Source organism: Mauremys reevesii, linkage group 6, assembly GCF_016161935.1.
Source record: "Mauremys reevesii isolate NIE-2019 linkage group 6, ASM1616193v1, whole genome shotgun sequence".
NCBI classification, from domain to species: Eukaryota; Metazoa; Chordata; order Testudines; family Geoemydidae; genus Mauremys; species Mauremys reevesii.
Window position 1 is genome coordinate 120,643,788 of NC_052628.1, and position 22,366 is coordinate 120,666,153.

The following is a 22,366-nucleotide window of genomic DNA, read 5'->3' on the forward strand; positions in this document are numbered from 1 at the left end:
ATCCACTGAGCCAAGTGATCAAAGGTTGGTGGATTGTGGGGCCTACAAACAAAGGAAAGGCACAGGCTGGAGGGGAGTAGTTCAGTATTGCCAAGTCATGACTTCTGTTGTAAGTCTTGAAACATTTGGCATTTTTTCTTAAAGCCCCAGCTTCAGGAGTCATGGGATTATGCGAGAATCTCAGCTACTGGTTGAAAATAAATTTCTAACCCTCCTGGTTGTGGAGAAAAGCCTGAAAGTGTTACTCCCCTCGAGGCTGAAAAAGCAGATGGGAAACAAAAAGGCCCCCCCTACCCTCCCCCAAAATTAATTTTTTCTAAAAAATCTCATTTTTAAGACACATGGTTTTGGGGGCCTAATTCATGATTTTGAAACGTGGAGTTGAAAATACTGAGAAATTTACTTATTTTTAAATGAAAACTGAATTTCTCCTATAATCACCTGACTCCCAGAGCTGGGGCTTTAATGCAAAAAATTGTGATACCAAACTTTAAATCACAAGAACAGGCAAACATTGTCAATTGGAGCTGGAAGTTGCGCTAGTGAAAGTATTACTACTCCCCACTCTTCCACTTTTGACAGTTTTCTTCTGAATCATGGTGGGTTATCAGATTCATATTCACAATGCCAGAATCTGGATTTATTGATGTAAATCCATTGTAACACCACTCAGCTCAATGGAGTTATACCCAGGGGCGGCTCCAGGCCCCAGCACGCCAAGCGCGTGCTTGGGGTGGCACGCCACGGGGGGCGCTCTGCCGGTCTCTGGGAGGGCAGCAGGCAGGCGGCCTTCGGCAGCATGCCTTCGGAGGGTCCACCGGAGCCATGGGACCGGCGACTGGCAGAGCGCCCCCCCCCCCGCGGCGTGCCGCCGTGCTTGGGGCAGCAAAATGTCTAGAGCCGCCCCTGGTTATACCCATGTGACTGAGATCAGAACCTGGTCCCGAGGACCCAACCCCGCCCATCTGGTTTATATTCTCAGCCAGCCAAAACAAACAAACAAAAAAACTTCTCTCCCCACCACAATTTGCTCAGTTCTTTTCTTCTTACCTGTCCACCCTCTTACCCCCCAGGAAACAAATTGCTTGGGCAGGCCAAAAGTAGTTTGACAAGGAATAACACAAAGACACATTTTGACATTTTTTTCCAGTGAGGAAAAAAAGCAAATTAAAAAGTGAGTGAAAGTGGGTTTGGGTCCCCTCCATAAACACTTTGTCTTTTAAAAAAAAATTCCAGGGCAAAGAAAGGAAAAAGAATTTAAATTAAATGACGCTAGGATTTTTGCGATCACAATAAAACAAAAACATTTGAATTGCAGAGATTCATTTTTAAATTTTTTCTAAACTATTATGGTTTTGCAAAAAAAAAATTCAAACTAAAATATTTTCTTTTTTCAATTTTTTGTGTGTGAAAAAGATCATTTTTGCTCCCGTCACTGTGCAGCCCTTCAGCAGACTGAAAGAAAACATCTCAGTACAAGTCTTTAAACCACAAGTTGAGGCCATCAATAGCTCAGCCATAGGTCAGAGGTTAGTTACAGGAGTGGGTGGGTGAGATTTTGTGGCCTGCATTGTGCAGGCGGTCAGACTAGAAGGTCATAATGGTCCCGTCTGACTTTAAAATCTATGAGTCTATGAGTACAACCTCTGTGCTTTCCTTCTGATGCTCTTCACGTCGGGCTGTCACTCTGCAGGGCACGTTATGTGAAAAAATGGTGTAATGCGCGGTTACCCTTTGACTCTCCGTTCTGATTTCATGCCATACAACTTCAGTTCTCTCCAGATTGTGGAACTGCGTCACTAGCCCAGCCTGTTTCTGTTTATAATGAAAGTGCAAAGGTGAAAAAGGATGTTGTGAGTCCAGAAACTCACTAACCTCACTCCACTCACAACTCAAGATTTCTGGGTTCTGTAGAACAAAATGTACTTGGGCTTGCATTTAAAGCATTTCAGATACCCAGCCGACATGTCTCTAGCAATGCGTAATGGAAACGCAAGGTCTGACTGTAACAGACGAGGGAGCACAATTCTAGCTACCTGAAATAACGCAATTTGTTAGACATCAGTTTTGCCACCTTACCCAGCAGACTTTTGGCTGGTTTTATTTTGATGAGACCTGACATTGACGAGAAATTGTTGGCCATCTCAGTTCAATCAAATTTGGAAAACAGGTGAAAGAAATGCTACTCCTCAGGTTCTTCTGCTGTCATAGTTAGTCAATTCATTCACTTTACTTCCCAAGCCCACTTACATTTAACAAAAAAAACCAAAAAACGAGGAGGCCTTGTGGCACCTTAGAGACTAACAGACAGTTAACTTCATGTGCTAAAAATGTAATTTATAACTGTACAAGACTAAGATGTAGAATATAATTTGCTTCCTTCCCTCTTATGGGACCTGTATGTCAAGTAAATGATGGTGGCCTCTCAGTTTATATAAAGTTAGTTTTAGTAGGGGGAGAAAAATCAGTATAAGTAGACACTGGCCAACCCAACTCTCAAAAATTACAAGCCCTAATGAACTCAGTCAAAGATAGTCTATCTCCAGTTGAAAGGGTTGGGAATTTGTCAACCAGACCTAATTAGAACTTGATGAAGTGCCATGTTGGTGCAACATAGTGAATATAAAGATGTGGCCTTGATATAAAGCCCTTAATATTGAATCCCTTCCGCCGCCTCAAAGTTATACAGCAGCCAGGCCACATGCAAGTAAAAGGAATAGCTACAAGCTGACAGCAACACGCCTAACGATAACTCCAGGTTTAACCCAAAAAGAAGGAAAATCTATGGATGCCCATTCAAGCTGAAACACTAAGAAATCATTAGTGAGTCAAGTTCAATGACAATGACAAAAGAGATTTAGGGACCAAGTGGAATTATTGGCATTTGCTTAAATTTGCCAATTTTAGCTGTGTTGGAAGAGGATCTGTGCTGGAAAACTTACAGAGGAAAATACAATTCAGGAGATGCACTCAGGCGTGTGGTGACAGGTATCGAAATGCTGGCCAAATACAGATTGTTTTACAATATATCCTTGCCTGAGACTGCTGCATTGACCTAGTCTGTTTGCAAATGGCAGCTGGCCAGGGCTTTGTACCAAAAAAAATCAAAAAAAAAATCTGGTGATGCTCTTGGTTACAAAGATGTGAGGGGTGCTCAGATTTAAAGCTAACCTTAAACCTTGCTCGGGTCTGTGAGGTTTTAAAGTTTCTCCCCAGTAATCCCAAACTAGGCTCCATCTCAACTGCTACTTAGGCATGACCGTTTCTTATAATGGACATCCCTGACTCCCATCCAACTCTCCTTGCAAGAACATGGTGTTCTCTCATGTTTATTACATACATTATTTACACCAGCTGGGCTGAATTGACTGAGTTAACTGCAAATGAGGAGGGATGATTTCAAAGTCAGATGGTTTTTTATTTCTGAACTGCTATTTTTCTTAAATTCTGAAAGGCTCCATCCTGCAAGGTGCTGCGAGCCCTCCCCTCCCGTTGCAGAGCTGAACAGGGGACAGAAAGTCTATTTCACAAAAGATTTTGAGATTTCAAAATTTCAAAGCCCAGAATTTTCCACAAAGGATTATCCACAAAGGAAAATTCAGAAACCCAAGGTCATTTAGGTTCACTCTAAATGTTTGGTTTGGATTTTGACTTTTTATATTATATGGCAATATAATACACAATAAAACTATTTTTAAAAATGTAATTTCAAAACGAAAAAGTGAAACATTTCAGTCCAAAAATGTCAAATGGGATGTTTCAACATTATCAGAACTTTTCCCCCTGTTTTTTCTCTAGATGAAATTTTGATGAAAATGACATGATTCCGGGAAGCATTTTGATTTTGATAGAACTGCATTTCCTGATGGAAAATGGTTCCATTGAAATTTGTTCAGCCAGTTCCAGCCCCCTGACGTTACCACCTGGCAGGCTCACACCCTAAATTTGGATCTTTGGCCTAATTAAGCCTGGACAGTTTGAGAGTTGACTGTTGAGTGACCTAAATAATCTATTGTAACATATGACAATTTTCTTTCTAGCCCCCATTGGAGGTTTGATCGATTCTATAAGCACCTATGTTCCCAGTTCCAGACTGAAATACCCTGGGCCTGAATTTCCTCTTGCTTATGCTAGTGTAAATGAGGAGTAATTCCATAGGTGTGGGAAGAGATTCAGACTCTGTAGAATCATAGAATAATAGAAATGTAGGACTGGAAGGGACCTCAATAGGTTATCTAGTCCAATCCCCTGCACTGAGGCAGGACTGAATATTATCTAAACCATCCCTGACAGGTATTTGTCTAATTTGTTCTTAAAACCCTCCAGAGATGGAGATTCCACAACCTCCCTAGGCAATTTGTTCCAGTGCTTAGCTACCCCTACAGTTAGTAAGTATTTCCTAATGTCTAACCTAAATTTCTCTTGCTGTGATGTAAGCCCATTACTTCTTGTCCTGTCCTCAGTGGATAGGGAGAACAATTCATCCTCCTCTTTATAACAACCTTTTACATACTTAAAGACTATTATCATGTCCCCTCTCAGTCTTCTCTTCTCCAGACTAAACAAATCCAATTTTTCAAACTTTCCTTGTAGGTCATATTTTCTAGCTCTTTAATCATTTGTATTGCTGTCCTCCGGACTGTCTCCAGTTTGTCCACATCTTTCCTGAAGTGTAGTGCCCAGAACTGGACACAATAATCCAGATGAGACCTTATCAATGCTGAGTAGACTGGAAGAATTACTTCTCATGTCTTGCTTACAACACTCCTGCTAATACATCCCAGAATGATGTTAGCTTTTTTACCATGGTAGTACATTGTTGATGCGTATTTTGTTTGTGAGCCAGTATAACCCCAGATCCCTTTCTGCAGTACTGCTCCCTAGGCAGTCATTTCCCATTTTGTATTTAGGCAATTGATTATTCCTTCCTAAGTATAGTACTTTGCATTTGTCCTTAATGAATTTCATCCAGCTTTTTCAGACCATTTTTTCAGGTTGCCATGATCATTTTGAATTCTAATCACGCCCACCAAAGCACTTGCTGCAATCCCTACCACTTTGGTATTGTCTGCAAACTTTATACGTGTACTCTCTATGCCATTATCTAAATCATTGATGAAGATGTTGAATGGAGCCATATGTATGAATGGAGAAATACAGATATGTAGATGGAGGGAAGTGTCCCTCTTTCTGCGTATTTGTATACATTCATTTTGCCCTTCCTTGTTTCCGGCGACTCTCTCAGCTGATTTATCCTGGATTATGCTTTTTTAAAAGAAACCCTGTCTTTAGCAAACATGCTGGTAGTTTAACAATGGAAGAAAAGCTCTGACTGTCCCTGCACCATCCCTGTGTGTTTTCTAGAGGCCTCTCACTGATTATACCAAAAGCTGGCTGTGCTGAAGAAGTGTCCCATACCCCACCAGGGACAAGCCACATTGTGAAAATGATGGATTGTCCTGTAACTCAGATATTGGATGAGTTATTTAGGGCATGTTTCAAAGTACTGCGCCAGGGGACAACATGTCTGTGATTTGGAAATGTATATGGAATACATGATTGTGTGTGGTGGTGACGGGCAGCATGGGGGGAAGGGACAGAGATGCCTGCGAAAGAGGAAGATGAAGGGCTGGCATTACTGAGGGGAAGTAGGAGAGCACAAAAGGAGATCATGTGAGAGGCTGTAGGGCCGAGCAGGCAAGGGAATGTAGTACTGGTGACAGTGCCTGACCTGAAGAACTCATAATATAAATGGACAAAAAAGACAAAGGGTGGGAAGAAGGGAGGATCATCATCCCTATTTCACAGAGAGGGGATGGAGTCCGAGCTTGTCTACACAGTGGGCGAATGCACTCTAGGGGGGAGTCATTTCTAAAGCGCACTAACGTGTTGCGCATGAATTGGTTGGTGTTGACGCTGCTGGTGCACATTAAAGGTTCCCTGGTGGGTGTTAACATAGTACCGTTTCAAAGAGCTCTCCATTCATGCATACCAGGGAAACTTTGTGTGCATCAGCAGGGGCTACCCTGACCAATTAATGTGCAGCCCATTAGAAATCCTCCTCCCCTCCCCTCCCCCATAGAGCGCATTGAGACACCGAGTAGACAAGCCCTCAGCCTGGAATTTCAGAGAGGCCTAAGGGAGTTAAGGACTTTAATTTCAGTGGGAGTCGGGTGCCAAGTCCAGACTATTTATGTGAATTCAGCATTTCAGAATCAGGACCTCTCCGGTGAGGTCATGATGTCCTTGGCTCACTAAATCCCAGCCTGGGTGACTTGCTCAAGGGTGGCTGTGGCAGATCAGGAAACGAAAGCCAGGTCTCCTGAGTCCCAACTCAATGCTTAAACCGTGACACAGATCTAGGTGCATTTTATAGTGTAAGCAAATAAAACGTATACATTCATTAATGGCCATGCAGTGCTTTGAGATCTGAGAACGAAAGTTGCTCTAGCACCACGCACACACACACACACACACACATATGCTCATTACATTGCTTCTCTGCTGCTTCTCATTAGTGTTTTACAATTGGGAAGAAGATCTTCTATTCATATGTTCCCACTAATTGTCTTATTTCTACAATGGTCTGTACTTTAACAAAATCTGAAACATTTAATGAGCAATATAATCTCTTTCTTACAAAAGATGTCGGTTTTGTTCCTCCTTAATCAGCAGTGTGACTGCTTGCCTTTTTTGCCCAATGATTTTAAATCTTCCCTTTGCTTAATTCAGGGAAGGAATAGTCCTGAGCATCTGAAAAGGCACCAGCACCATTCATTTATTTTATTTCCAATTTTTGAGCTCAGCCAGAAACTATTCTGCATCTCCTAAGCGGCAAAACCTGTGTCCCAGAGCTGAAAAGGGGATTTGTTGCATATTTTGGAGGCCACACTGTTTCTGTTATCCTCTGAAGAATGGCCACTTCTCTCTGAATTTCTCTGGCCGGTTTGTTCTATTCACTAATTATATTAAAATGCATGTCTGCAGTTTCCACTGAATAGTTTTTTTTAAATGAGAATTGGCAGTGATAAAAGGGAATATCTTAATTAGGAGTTCAATCGTGCAAGCATGGCCCACCGGTGGGTCCCCCTCAGTACCCATCCACAGAGGATATGAGTTGTTACAGGCCCCAATAGCAGCTCACCTTTTTAGCTCTGGATGTCCCTGGTGTGTCAGCCAAGATGGCGGCCATCACGTAAGTAGGGGCTCATCTGGGATTTGAGCCACTGTGGGCCCCAGACAGTTAGGACAGAGGGAGCACACAAGAAAACTCAGGAAAGTCATGTCATTGAGATCAGCGTGTCCCTCCCAGGATTAATGATGGGCAGGCCACAGGAAGAGTTACATTTGAAATAGTAATTTGCACTTACATAGCACTTTTGAACCACAGATCTCAAAGCACCTTACAGGTATCAATCAAGGGTGCTGCTAACAGCCCCTGTGAGCTAGGTAAGCTGCTTTACAAATGGCTAAACACAGCCACACAGAGATTAAAGCCCAGATCCTTAAAGGTATTTTGGCAACTAAATCCCATAGATGTCCATGAGAGACAGGTGCCTAAACCCCTTTGAGGAGCGGGGCCTAAGTAACGCAGGAACCTAAGTCTCATGAAATGGAGGCTCTCAAATCACATAGGCATATTTGAAAATCAATGGCAGAGTCTGGGTCAGAAACCAGAAATCCTGGTTTTCAGTCCACATCTATAATGGCCAGCCCACACAGCCTCAGCTCTCGCTTGCAAGCAGAGGAATAGCTGCGCTGTTCAATAATGGTTGTACAGTAGAACATACGTGGGAAGAAGAATGCTATCCTGCAAACCTTTTCTCTGGTGAGTAGTCTTGATCCACAAGCAAAGTCCAACTGAACCAAGAGGACTATTCATTTGAATACAAGTTTCCAGGCTGAGTACCTTGGACTGCCCAGTGATGTCATTACATCCTTGTCTACACTGGCTTCAGTGCAGCTCCACCAGTGCTAGTGAAAGCTGGCTACCATGGCTCAGAATGAGGTTAGATGACACAATGGTAAAAATGCCACAGCAGGCCAAATACATTACAACTTCCAGTGGTGCTGCATCCATGGTGAATTATGGCTACAAGCTTGCTTGCATGGACCAGGCCAAGGAATGTTCTTCAAAGAACCTCCGAGAACTTGCCTTCTGAATTTCAGATGCAGGGATGGGTAATGGTATGTTGCTGACTCCAAATGAGATTTTTTCAAAGGAGTTTAAGGGAATTAGGTGCCCAACTCTCTTTGGAGTTGAACCCTAGGTGCTTTTGGAGATCGCAGACTATGTCCATTTGGAACACCTCTCATTAATTGGCTGACACACTGGCCTGGAAGCCAAGCTTAGTTAGCACTTCTTCCCTTGTCATTAAAAGAAAAAAAAAGTTCCAAACTTGCCACAATTCATTTTAGTGAAATAATTATTCATTTTAATTAAGATAAGTGTTACACACATTTGCTCACATTTGCTCACCGTTTTTTTCTGTGCCTATCTGAGAACATCGTGCCATGAGAGACTTCTATTAAAACTGACTTTGCAGCCAGTAATGTGGTCTTTGTCACTTAACTCAACAGTCCCTACTGGCTTTAACACAGTGAAGCGTTAAGGAAATGAAATTTTTTTTTTACATACATACAGTAAAGTTTGATTTGTTGAGAGCATTTCTCGAACTGACAAGTAACAAGCCATGTCTGCCAAGCCCACTGGGAACTTTCAAAACTTGAGCAGCAGTTTCTAATCACTGACTATCATTAGCATTTTAGCGAATAGATTTTTGATAAGAAAAATCTTTGCCCTGTGAAGGAAAAAAAAATTGACGTTTGTTAACACAAACAGAGCTGCACTTTTAATTATTCCTTGCGCTATCCTCAGCACAGTAGGAGAGGCAGTCAGTCCTGAATGACCCCGCTGTACTGTAACAAGGTGGCACAGGGCAGGCATTCCAATTATTCTATTGTGCCAGGGCTACACACCTGATGTGTTACTGAACTTGTTGGTCAATGTAAATCGTGCTTAACCACTACTGCAGCCAAACACCTTTGCGATATGGTTAAACAAAGGGAATTACACAAACCATCAAATTATTCTTTATTTGTATTAAGGTAGTGCTGAGATCCCAGTTGTGTAAGACATTGTGAACATAACAAGACCTTCTTCCCTAAGGAGCTTACAATCTAAGTAGACATGGGAAGCACTTTTGCGTCCATTTGATCAGTGGGATCTGAGGGACACAAAGACAGAACTCAACAGGATTTAGGTACCTGAATGACTCCCACAGAAGCAGAAGGAAGATTTGGACCCTTCTCCGACCCTCTGGGGGCTTAGCCACTGCCTTATCCACAGGACCTCTCCGACTGGCTCATTTAATTTTTTTTAAAAAGCAGTTCTCAGCCGGTATTATCCAGCTGATATTTGATGCATAGCTCCCACCAGGAGTTCTCTCTCTCATGCTGCCCTTAGTCCCAGAGAGGTCAATGGGATTACTCACCTGGTTAAGAACAAGGGTAGCTGTTCTGGTTTTTGTTGGGTTCCTTTTCCAAATAGAGAAAGAGAGGTAGCCAGCAAATGAATCCTTCACAAATGGGTGGGAGTAAATCACAGCACCCCTGCCCTAGTCTAATCGGGGTGCGTTATTTATGCATATAGAGCACACTTAAAAGAATGCCATTTAGATTTCCACAGGAATACAGACACAAGATCTCAAACATATTGGCTAAAATATGGCACTTGTCCCTGGAGGCAGTCCTATAGCTATGGGTCCAGACCCCCAGCGGGTGTCAATTGGAACAGCTCCATCTTCATCTATGGAGTTACTCCTGTTTACACCAGCTGAGGAGCTGGCCCATCGATTCCAATCCGGCAGTGAACTTTGGGTGGGCACACCCCTACACCAGATGCAGAGCCCAAGTGACTCCAATAGGAGCGGTGGGTGCTCAGCACCTCTATGAATTAGGCCCAAGATGCCTCAAATTGTGCTCCAGAAAATAGTAACAACTTACTCCAGTATTCCCCGCCGGCACATACACTGTTCTCAGAGTGTGCTGCACTGGATGATGCACTAGAAGAAGCTGAAGACTAGGTCCCCACCACCAGGTGGCACGATAAAACTTCCAAAGGAACTTAAGAATGAAGTAACTCAGTTTCTACCAAAAATATGCCATCTTCTATTAAAATCGGCTACTACTCATGGAAACTGGAGGGTAGCACATGGTATACCTTTGAGAAAGGCAATAGACGTGATAATGGGAGACACAGACCAGTGAGCCTTACTACTGTGCCAGAAAAAAATGGATTGACACAATAATTATTGCCGACAAAAAAAGACAAAGCTGACATCCTGCACCCACTGTGTGTGTGAAGGGAACCCTTGGCTGCTGGAGAATTCTTTGAGCATGTAAATAACACGGTGGGAAAAGGAGAACCAGCTGGCACCATTTATTCGTATGCAGTGTAGTTGTGGTTGTGTTGGTCCCAGGATATTAGAGAGACAAAGTAGGTGATGCAATATCTTTTATTGGACTAGCTTCTGTTGATGTGTGAGAGAGAAGCTTTTGTGCCACACAGAGCTCTTCTTCAGACAAGAAGAGCCAAAATACCTTTGAGGATCCAGACTGAAAGTTCCTCACAAGAGGACATTTAGGAAATTAAGTGTCATGGGCAAAGTACTGCCATGGTGAGAAACTAGCCAGCAGACAGGAAACAAGGAGAAGTAATGAACTGTCAGTTGTTGTGTGCAGGACGTGCAGCTGCCATGAAGTTGTGTACTGGGACATTGTACACCTATAACTGGATTTTTAAAATCAGTGCTTGGGAGTGAGTAGCAAGGTGGCAAAATGTGCAAATGACAATTATTTAGGTGAGCCAAGACTACAGAAGACTGTGAGGCACGTCAGAGGGATCGAATGACGCTAGATAGCAGAAGAAATTCATAGTTAACAAATGCAAAGTAATCCGCAGTGGGAGGAATGATCTGAACTCTCCATACACATTGCTGGACTGTAACCGTAGGCCCTCAGGAAACATACCTGGGCATCATTGTGGATAGTACAACAAAATCCTCAGGGGTCAAAAAAGCAAACAAAATGTTAGGCTGCATAAGGAGTGAGATGGAGAATAACACAGAAAATCTGATTCTGCCATTATATAAACCAATGGGAAGCCACTATCTGAACTAACGTGATCAGTTCTGATCACTGCATTACATAAAAGATATGGCAAAGCGTGGGGGTTCAGCGCAAGGCAATGGAAATGGGAGACTAGAAAAGACTTCCATAGGAAGAGACGGGGGCTATTTAGTTTAGAAAGATGAATGAGGCCCCTAACCTACAAAGGATGGTCTGGGGAGATGCTTGTGTCTTCATGGTTCTCTGTGCAGGACTGGAGCCTGTGAGCAGACATGACAGAAGTAGAAAAAATAAGAAATGATGTAAAGACGATAGATTGAGAACCTCTATCACTCCTCAGAACACAAGAACAAGAGGACATGCCTTGAAATGTAAAGGGAATAAATCTAATAAGAGGAATCATTTTTAATGCAATGCAAAATTAAACTGTGGAACTCATTGCCACTAGATAATGTGGAGGTCAAGATGATAGCAGGACTCAAATAAAGGATTAGGGATGAAATCCTGGCCACACTGAAGTCAATGGGAATTTTGCCAGGGATTTCAACAGGGTCAGGATTTTACCCCAGAAGTTATATGTATAATGAGAATATACACAGTTACATTAGATAGGATTTGACAGATTGAAGGATATAACCCCCATGCTTAAGGCCATAAGCCAACCATTCACTAACAGGAGGGTTGGAAAAAAACTTTCCCGGTGGGCAGGATTCCATAGTTGACCATTATGGGGTTTCTTACACTTTCTCTGAATCACTTAGTCCTGGCAACTGTCAGAGACAGGACACTGAACTAGATAGACCACAGGTCTGGTCCAGTCTAGCAGTTCCTATGTGGAACAGATGTGATACAAAGGGTTAATTCACTAGCCCATCTCTCTGGGAGATCTCTTCGATCAGACCAGGAGTGTGTAGATTGAATAGCTCCTCTTCCTTGCAAACCCGACAGTTTTACAACACCTGTTACCCCCTGGCTCCCACTGAAACTGCAACAAGACCAAGCTGGGCACTTCTGCCGTCAGGCTGGGCCTATTTCCCAGTGCCTCCTGCTGTTGCACTTGCCTTCAGGGTGCCAATGTTTCTGGACCAAAGAAAGCAGTAGTACTCGAACCATGTCAACAAGGCAGAGAAGGACTCAGTCTCCTCTGAACACCTCGTCCAGCTACAGAAAATCCTCATGAAGCATGAGAGTGTAAACATGGGGCGTGCACGCTCCAGTGACTGTCGCTCTGACTGCACCAGAGCCAGTCGCCGTTCTAAGCAGTGAATATTTGTTGCGTTCAATTGCTTGGAAGACACTGTTTTCCCCCTACAGCCTGCTTCCTTCCTCCCAGCCATGAGAGCACTCAGATCAGAAGCGCAACTTACATGTATGGACCACAAAATATCGTAATAGAACAGGGAGAATTTGCGGGGGAAACAATTGGAATAGTGATACTGTATAGGTCAAAATGTAGCTGGAATATTGCATGTAAAGGGACATCATCCAACCTGCTTTTGGACTCCTATAGAAAATGTAGCACTTCAAGGGATTGTTGTATCTCCTAGAAGAAGAGAGGCACATGCGTTCTGTACCAGTTGTGTTGCTGTCTACTGATATGTGACTTCTAACAACCTGCCATGTAATATGCTTTTCAGTTCAGACCCAGTTCTGGGGTCAGGATTAGCTTAGAGATGGGTGGCCAACCAGGAAATCCGAGCTGAGAGGTGGGGTTATGGGATCCAAGTCCACAAGGGCTGGCAGTTCAGCCTCTGCTGCCTGCAAAGTTCTTCCTTGGCGTGTCCCGCTACCTGACCCCCAGAAGTTGGGCCTGGGTTCTGGGTTAAGATGTGCAGCATGGCTGTCCCTGTGAGATAGGAGGACATTGCTGCGAGGTCCACAAAAACCAGGGCAGAGAGAGCAGAGAATATGGAAGGGATTCAGAGGATGGGCACTTACTCTCTAATGCCAAATGAGCTGGGTTCGCTTGCTTATTTCAGGAAGGGACTGCCTCTTGCACAGAAAAGACGATGCAATACTGTGTATAGTGAATTAGGCGCCTGTCACGTAAGTTAAGTGCCGCTCTGTGACCCAGGAACCCCTCAGTGCTATCTGGCGAAGGGGTTACAGGAATGCCCTGATTCTGGTCTTTATGCTCTGCTTCACCAAAGAATGTCAGGGGAGGTCTTGCCAGGGTCACACTGGTCATTGATATCATTGTGAAATGTATGTACAGAGACTAGATAAGGAGCTATGTGTGTTTTAAAGTCTGTATCAAGGCAGAGTTGGTAAACAAGTTTTCTGCGCGACAAGCAATGTTTATTCACCTGTCTCCCTGCTGAGATGTAAATTAAGTATTGCCCCATAAACAATTGGTCTCCCATCACCCATTTAACCTGAATGCAGATGAAGGATTGTAAGAATTTCAGAAAGGACCTGAAAGCTACGAAACACCTTATCTTGAGAGATACTTCAAAGGCTTGTTGGCTTGTTTTGGGGGAACAAAGAAGACACCCCCTCGTCCTGCACCTGAGAAGTAAACGGGCAGTGCATTGACATTGATGAAAATGGGATCACAGCCAGCTTTGGAGGAAATACTGAAGAAGGATATTGGGGTGAGGTACATTTCTTTAGCAAGACAATTAGCCAATAATGTTAACTTTAGTCTCTAGAAAGTTTGTTATGATTTTATATGTGACCTTTTATTTCCATTATCTTTATTCACTATCTTGTGATTCTTGGGAAGTAAATGTATCCTTATTTTCACTATAAATGTATCTCAGTGCTGTGACCCTGACCAAGGTGCTGATCCGGAATTGACTCAGACAAGCTGGTGTGCACTCTGTTGCCTTGGGGACAGCAGACCTGGTATTTCTGCAAGTGTTCAGTACATAGGTGCTGGAACTAGGGGTGCTGTGGGGAGGGGCTGCCGCACCCCCTGGCTTGAAGTGGTTTCCGTCATAGACATGGTTCAATGGCTCTCAGCACCCTCACTATACAAATTGTTCCAGCGCCCCTGGTTCAGTGGTAAGGGGCTGGACACTACAGGGGAATGTTTCAAAGAGCCTCAGGGACTGGGGTGTACCTATTGTTAGCCTGCAAAGCAAAGTAAGGGCTGGCACAGCCCAGAGGAGAGCGCTTGGGTGGCTAATGGGTACGTGGTGTTGAGGAGCCAGCCCCCAGTTCACCACAAGCAAGTCTCCCTCATACTGGAGGCAGGGGGATAGGTGACTCACAGTCCTGGGTACCCTGAGAACCATCTCTCAGTGAAATAAAGTGCTCTGGCCAGAAACAGTGCAGTTATCTAAGGGATGGATAGTGCCTTTAGGCCCAGTCCTGGGGGAGGGGGGACTTCATAAATCGCACCAGCTCTAACGTGGCCCTGGACATCACTGAGTCTCAGAAAACCCCTGTGCTATACCAGCAGCAAATTAAAATGCTCTGCCACACCAGCTGGACTGTGCTAGCCAATGAGTATCCGTGCCCGATGCATCTGTTCCGGGAAGGGAGGAACTGGGTGTGCACCCTGTTTACTTCTGAGCACACAGGTGCAAGGTCTGGAAAGCACACCGAAGAGTGCTGGGGAGAGAGTTCTTACCCCTTTGCCTGAACGCATCAGAGTCAAATCCAGCTCTGTAGGAACAAGGGACGGAGGAACCTGACCGTGGAGGGAAATTATGAAATTTAGTATTTATGTTTTTAATTACAATGAGCACTTCTGAGACAAATGCTGAAGGCAGCCATCTTGTTCTATAGCAGTGTTGCCATCTCTGATGATTTGATTGCAAGTCTCACAATATTTGGTGTTTGTCTTAAAGCCCCAGCTGCTGGAGTCAAGTGACTATGTGAAAGACTCAGATTTAATTGCAACAAGAAGTTTCTTACCATTGTGGTTGCAGAGAAAAGCTGGAAAACATGACCCAAGTGCACCTTAAAGGCTCAGAAACCAGAAATCAAAGGAAAAGAACCCAGCATTTATTATTCTTCTAAAAATCTCAATTTTTAAGCCAATCCCATGGTTTCTTCAGCCCTGACACATTAATTGTGGACTTTTGGCAACCAGCAAAATTGTTGTAGTTATATCACCCAATAGAAAAGTCCGTCAGTCAGTTTCCGAAGCGCTCCATTGTCCTGAGTGAAAACTTAAATATTTACAAATTAAACCATTCAATTTGCATAGCAGTATTGGTTTTGTATTTGCAAAACGGTTAATAACAATGGCTGGAAACCAGCTCATAGTCTTGGCACTGCTAGTTTCACAAGTTGCATAGCACCTGAAAAGTTAAATTAAAGCCCTTTAAAGAAAAACACACCCACAGTTTAGCCACGGTCTTCAGCTTCTTCTTTGTGTATGTGCAACGTGCTTCGGGTGGCATGTGACCCGAATTCATCACTGTATTTGGTACTCTGGTTGGATCATTAGCTTCCCCAGCCCAGCTGGGTATTGATGGGGTGTGTGATGCAGGGTGACCAGATGTCCTGATAAAATCAGGACTGTCCCGACATTTAACCCTTTGTCCCGCGTCCTGATCAATGTACGGTCCGGACGCCATTTGTCCCGATATTTGGGTAAGGAGGCAAGCGGGAGGGAGGCGCTGACCCTGTGGACCCACAGGGAAAAATTGCAGCCAAGCTCCCCCTTCCTCACCTCCTTCTCCCCCCCCAGCGCACCATGTCCCCACTCCTCCCCGCTCCAGCGCTTGCTGCTGCCTAACAGCTGTTTGGTGGTGCTTAGCGCTTTCCAGAAGGGATGGGGGAGGAGCGGGTACGTGGCACGCTCAGGGGAGGAGGTGGAGAAGAGGCAGGGCAGGGGCGGGGACTTGTGGGAAGGGGGTGGAATGGGGGTGGGAAGGGGGAGGTGCAGGGTGGGAAGCGGCGGAGGGTGGGCGAGCACCCACCCCACAGAGGGGAAGTCGGCACCGTAGGGGTGAGCGGCGAGCAGGCGAGCGAGTGGGCGGGGAGGTGAGCAGTCGACGGGGGCTGAGGAGGGACGCAGCAAGCCAGTGGCAGGCCGGAGGATGAGGAAGGGCGCGAGGATGGAGTGGGGCGTAAGCGGGGGCGGGTGGGACCTGGGGCAGAGTGGGGGCAGAGCCTGGGAGGAGCGGGGGTGGACTGTGGGCAGGGCTGATGGCACCTCCAATGTGTCCCGATATTTTAGTGTGGTGATCTGGTCACCCTAGTGTCATGTGAACACTGATCCATGCCCACCCCACCCCTTCATTCATGGTGACGAGTGCATACTTACCTTTTTGGTATTTTTGGAAGTGTTGGGCTGAGGAAATGGGTGACGCTGTCCTTTTATAAGTCAGCAGAACACTCTACAGGATTCTTTGTCCAGATACCACTGACGTCAATGGAAAGACTCGCATCGACGCCAGAGGGAATTAGGTCACATTCTCGGTACACGCTTTCAGGGCCAGCCTTTCTCCCAGTGACACCAACGGGAGTTTTGCCAATGGGACCAGCCTCAGGTCCAGCCTCAGTTTGCTCTTTGAAAAGTTATCTCTGTAAGCAAAATTCTGCTCAGGCCATGTGTGTGTGAGTCCAGCTGGCACGGGAACAACACAGGAATGAGTCGTCTAAAGCGACTAGTAATTTGGATGGGGGGGCTGATGAGTGCCCACCTCGGAGAATAAAGCCCCTTTCAGGTATCAGGCTGGGCATCCAAATTCACTCCTCAGTTTTGAAAATGCAGACTGTAATTTTTAACAGATATTCCTTACATGGGGATTCACTGCACAGACAAAGCAAGAAGAGGAAAGAGAGAGGGCCTGAAAGAAAGTGAAAGGTTGGTCTTGTGGTGATGCATTGGACTGGGGCCCAGGAAATCTGGGCTGAGAGCCTGGCTCTGACACAGATTCCCTGCGAGTTTGGGCAAGTCACTTATTAAAATGGCAAAGCATCACTTTAAATGCTCGGGGCTTTTTCCTGGTACCGCTTGCACGTGAACTGTGCCTAACAGAGTCAGTTTTGCAGACAGACAGCCTATGGTAAGGTGGGGTGAGTTGTGCCTCTCCGTTTTAGGGAGCAGCTTGCTTTGTCTCTCTGTTTTGGGGCTGTGGTGTGTTATCGTTCTGAAGTCTCAAAAAGAAAAGCATGTCACGCTGCAACCATCCAGAAAGAGTTTTTATCCCTCTGTGTGTGTGTACTGTGAACATACTACATAATTATCTCTGTGGCTCGGTTTCTCCATCTGTAAAATGGAGCTAATAATTCAGCCTCTCTCTCACTTGGTGTCTGTCTCGTCTAGTTACACTGTAAGTTCTTCAGGGCAGGTGTTTGTGCAGCGCCTAGCACAATGGAGCGCACTCTCAGTGATGGTATTGCCATACAACAAATAATAAGGAATCCCGAGTTAATTCAGTGATAATGAAAGCAATGTCATCTGCAGAGAAAAGGCGCAGATTAGATTACGGAGCCCTCCGTCCACAAAGTCTAACTGCAACCAGCAAAGATTTAGTTGTGTGAAGAATACGGGGGAAAAAAGGAACTGTGAAACTTTCAAAGTCTCCCTCCCCCCAACCATATCTTTCATGATAGGCCAAACTTTCCTGCTCTGCTACCGCTGCCCTACGACGTCGCTGACAGAAGGGAGGCTGGAAGCTGACAGTGCTTAAGAGAGAGAAAAAGGGAGGAAAAAAACAAGAGAGAGAGCGCGCCAGAGAGGGAGGCTAGCTCCAATCCCCCACTTGAAGCTGATAATTAATAAATGAAATGCCCTGGGACTCCACTAAAGCTTCCTCAGATGACATATCTGTCGTGGGCTCGGCAAAGCATTAAATGGCCATTTTCTGTCAGAATGACTTCACTGCCTTGCAGCTTCCTTGACTTTGTGCGCAATTTTTCCCCCCACCTTTTTTTTTTTATCGTCTCTCTCTCTCTCTTTCTCTGGTTGACGGCTCTAGTTCATTTCTGCCTGTTTAATTGGGCCCCGGATGAATTTACTCGACAGGGCCATTCATCATGTGGCAGCCGCTGGCGGACGAGCCCAGGGGGAGTGGGGCTGACAGCTCCGGCAGCCTCGGATGCTGCCTGACTGTGGAAGTTCACATATTTGGGCATTAGTGCAGCTATTAGTTTAACAAGCTTCGTTTATCCTTGTCACTACCACTTCAGCTTCCCATGTAATCATTTGAAATGTAGATTACGGCTAGACAAATGGGACAGAGCACGAGTATGCAGGAGGGAAAAAAAGTGACATGGATTGCTCGTTATGAGCTGTTTTCCCCTCCCCCTCCCCTCCTTGAATCCCTTCCAACACCAGCGCTTTGATTAACTTAATATTCACATTATTTCCATGGTAAGCGTTTGTCACCTGTGTACAGCTCCCTTTTACGAAATAGTTGGGAGGGAGGTATTGGCCTAGAGTAGATGTTTAAAGCAATTATGCAAGAGTCCAGTGAGCCAAAGGTTTGCATGCACTAAGAACTCTCTCCCCTCCCCCTCCACACTTTTTTTTTAAGTTGCTCGGTATTGGTGTTTTACAAACAGCTTGCGTTTTCCAAAAGCAGCAGCAACCAGTGCTACCTTCACATGGAGATGCTGTGTAATTTTCCTCACACGGGTGGCGGTGCCATGTAATCTCAAACATGTGCTACTGCTGGGATAGCCAGACATCCCAATTCCCCCAAATGCAAGCACTCCCTGTAGTCCCTTCCTTCCCTTTTGGCTTTCCCTAACCCAGGCTCCTTCTAGTTTTGCTGGAGAAAGGGAAGAAAAAGCATGTGTTTTAGAAATTCCATCCAGGACTTTCCACAGGAGCTAATAGAGACTGTCTTGTTCTCATATCTCCTTATAACAGATGTGCCACATGATTAGGACTTCTTTGAGCAAACATCTCCTTTCTCCTCGTTAAGAGAGTGTATGAAACTCTGGCTATGATCTGGCAACTGGTTACCAGCGTGTCTTCTGGTTTATAAGTTTTCATGAGGTCACCCCTCTCCATACTAGGTCTCCCTTGACTTTAAAGTGGGACGATCTGTTTATAAATAAGGGGATTTTTAAAATATGCCTATGTAGTAAAGATGAGCTTCAGCTGTAATCCCCAGCCAAACATTTGCGGGAAGCTGGATCCAGGACTTTGACTTATGGCCCTGTTTGCTGTATAGATTCACAGATTAAGATTTGAAGGGACTGTTATGATCATCCAGTCTGACCCCTTGTATAACATGGGCCAGAGGACTTCACTCAGCCATTTCAGTACCAAGACCAAAATTGCTGCTTGAGCTAGAGCAGATCCGTTAGACAGAGACATCCCATCTTGGTTTAAAGACCGCTAATGATGGTGAAACCCCCACGTCCAAGGGCAGTTGTTGGAATGGTTTATTCCCCTCGCTGTTAACAATTTGCACCCTATCTCTAGCCAGAATTTGTTTAGCTTCAGCTCCCAGTCACTTTCTCTTCTTATGTCTTTGTCTGGTGAATTAAAGAGCCCTCTACTAGCAGAAACCTTCTCCACATGGCACTTATTGACCGTGATCAAGCCACCTCCGAACCGTCTCTTGGATAAATTAATGAGATCGAGCTGTTTTGGTCTCTCACGGCAAGGAAGGATTTCCAGAGCTCAGATTGGTCCTGTAGCTCCTCTCTGAAACCTTTCCGATTTGTCAGCATCCTTTTAAAGGTGTTGACACCAGAACTGGACCCAATGTCCAGTATGGTCTGACTAAGCCCATACACAGAGGTGGCACTACCTCCCTACTGCAACTTGATAGTCCCCTGCTTATACAGTTTGCTCTCTTAGCCACACCATTGCACTGAGAGTTCAGTTGGTGTCCACCAGGGCTTCCAAGTCCTTTTCTGAGTCGCTGCTTTCTGGGCTTGTAGAATATGACCTTGCATTCGCCAGTATTAAAACACAGGTTGGTCAAAGGAACTCAGCTTATCATGTGATCTGGCTGGCTGTGTAAAACTGGCCTGTCCTATCATTCGCCGCTCCACCAATTCTTGTGTCATCGGCAAACCTTACCAGCAACGGGGTTTATCATTTCTTCCAAACCATTGATAAAGATTAGAGTGAAGTGAAATTTGGAATCTCTCTCCCGTGGGACATTCCAATATTTCAACATTTGTTTTTGTCCCACAATTGGGGTAAAATGTAGAAATTTACAAATGTTATGGAATTAAATATTCAAAAAATAAATAAATTAGGAAATATCCGACTGTTTTGTGATGACACATATAGACATTCCAAATCAAAGTCTTTCATGGAACTAACCTGAAACGTTTCCAGGTGTGCTCCCTCAGCTTTAAGTAAAAAGCCCGTTGTCGATGCTGGAGCCAGCTGTCCCAAAGTCACTAGCGTTGGTCATGATTTTTTAATGAACATTCCCATTGAAAAACGGCCTTTATTCAAACATGAAATTTGTAGTGAAAAAAATAATTGCTGTGGAAATCACCTCAGTCGTTTCCAGGCATTTAGAGGTTTACAAAAAGGCAAATTCTTACTATCCAAGCTATGGTTAGCCAATGAAAACAAGTATTAGGTAGCCTCCCAAGTCGAATTTATTGGACAAGAGAAAAGAAAAAGCTTTGTCCCACTAAAAAGGAGTTTAAATAGCACTGCTGCTGCGCAGACTGCAGGCAGGGTGCCGTCACCACCTGCCTAGGCACACCAGCCAAAATCCAGCCTCCTATTGACCCTGGGAACAATCTGGGATCCAAGATAGAGGGGAAGGAGCTGGATTTCGCGGGCGAGGTGGGTGCTAGAGTCAGTGCCTATACCACTAGCAGGCCCATGTTCCTTGGGCAGTACAGTGAAGCAGGTTTCAGTCAGTGATAACCAGTACACCTGGTCCAGCAGCCCCTTGGGGGGGAGGAGAGGGATGGTTTCTACAGCTGGCCTTCCCTAAGCCACGCCCCCTCCACAGACACACACACACACACTTTTTCCATCATAACCTGATTCCCCCACAAAGGCCATCCCCAGCACTGGAATTCACTGTGAGAGCCCCGAAAAAAGCCAGATCACATGATGTAGCCCCCCCTCCTGGAGCACCCTTCATCCCCAAGGGTGAGGGGCTTCCTTATTCTTTCTTCCTCGGGGACTCTACGCCCCTCCTCCCATTTAGGACCAATGGGCCCTGGGTTCTCAGCAAGTGGAACCTCCAGCTACTGGCCAGGTGAACCAGCCAATAACACTATGGCCTCTAGGGTATTACAGCACAAGTCCTGGACCTCAAGGATCACATAAGAAGAGGGTGGAATGGGGGTGGGAGGTGCGGGGGTGGGAAGCGGCGGAGGGTGGGCGAACCGTTTTCTAGTCCCTGGACCAGGCAGAGGTAAATTAACAGAAGGGGGAGGGGGACAGGTAAAAGATTCAGGGCCCCAGCTAATCCCACCCTGATATGCTCCTCCCCAAAGGCCTGATCTGGAGCCTGAGATGTGGGGCTGGCATTCTTCCCTGTGCAGCCAGCCGCTCTCCCTTCCCGCTGGAGGGGTCCTGGGCAGCACGGTGCCTTGGCAGCCTACAGCCGCAGCAGCTGCTTGATGCTCAGACCTCCGGGTCAGGTCCTCAGCAGCTGGCCTCTCTGAATGTCAGTGCACAAGCCTCTGCGGCTTGAGCTAGACGCCCCAGCGACGGCTCATCACCCGCCGTGTCCTGGTCACAACCGGAGCGGGACAGAGCATCACACCGAACTGGCCTGGGTTTACATTGGTGACCCCTGGAGCCCCGTTAACCCAGGCAGAAGAGGCTTTTCCAAATCTCTGCAAACAAGCCCAGAGAGCCTTTGCCCACACTTCGTCTGAAGTGTCATAACGACATCAGCACGTGGCCACAAGCTATCCCGGAAAGCACTGGGCTCAGACAAGCCCCTCAGGCAGCTTCTTGACACACACAGTGCAGGTGCCGCGTTTAAAGGGCATAACATGGCGGGGCAGGGAGCATCCTGGACAGCCACCTCTTCCTTTCCCCTGTTCACTCCAACTCCCTGAACAATCTCTTCATTTCAGCCTCAGAGCACCTGCCCTCCAAGGTCCTCGCCTTCCTTCCCTCTTCTCTCCGGCCCTACAGCCCTCTTACCACCTTCCTGGCCAGTGCTCTCCTCCCCCTTCCCTGGGCTCAGGTTAGCCAATCCCCTCTCAACAAACCCCCAGCCAAAAAAACCCAAACCCAAACCTGCAAAGTAAATCAACAGAAAACCACAGCGGCACTAACCAGCTGTTTGCCACCATCACACAGTTCACTCCACTCGTGTGTCCTTTCAACCATAGCCCTGTGTCACCCTTGTCTCCTTAGTGTGTAAGCCCCTCATAG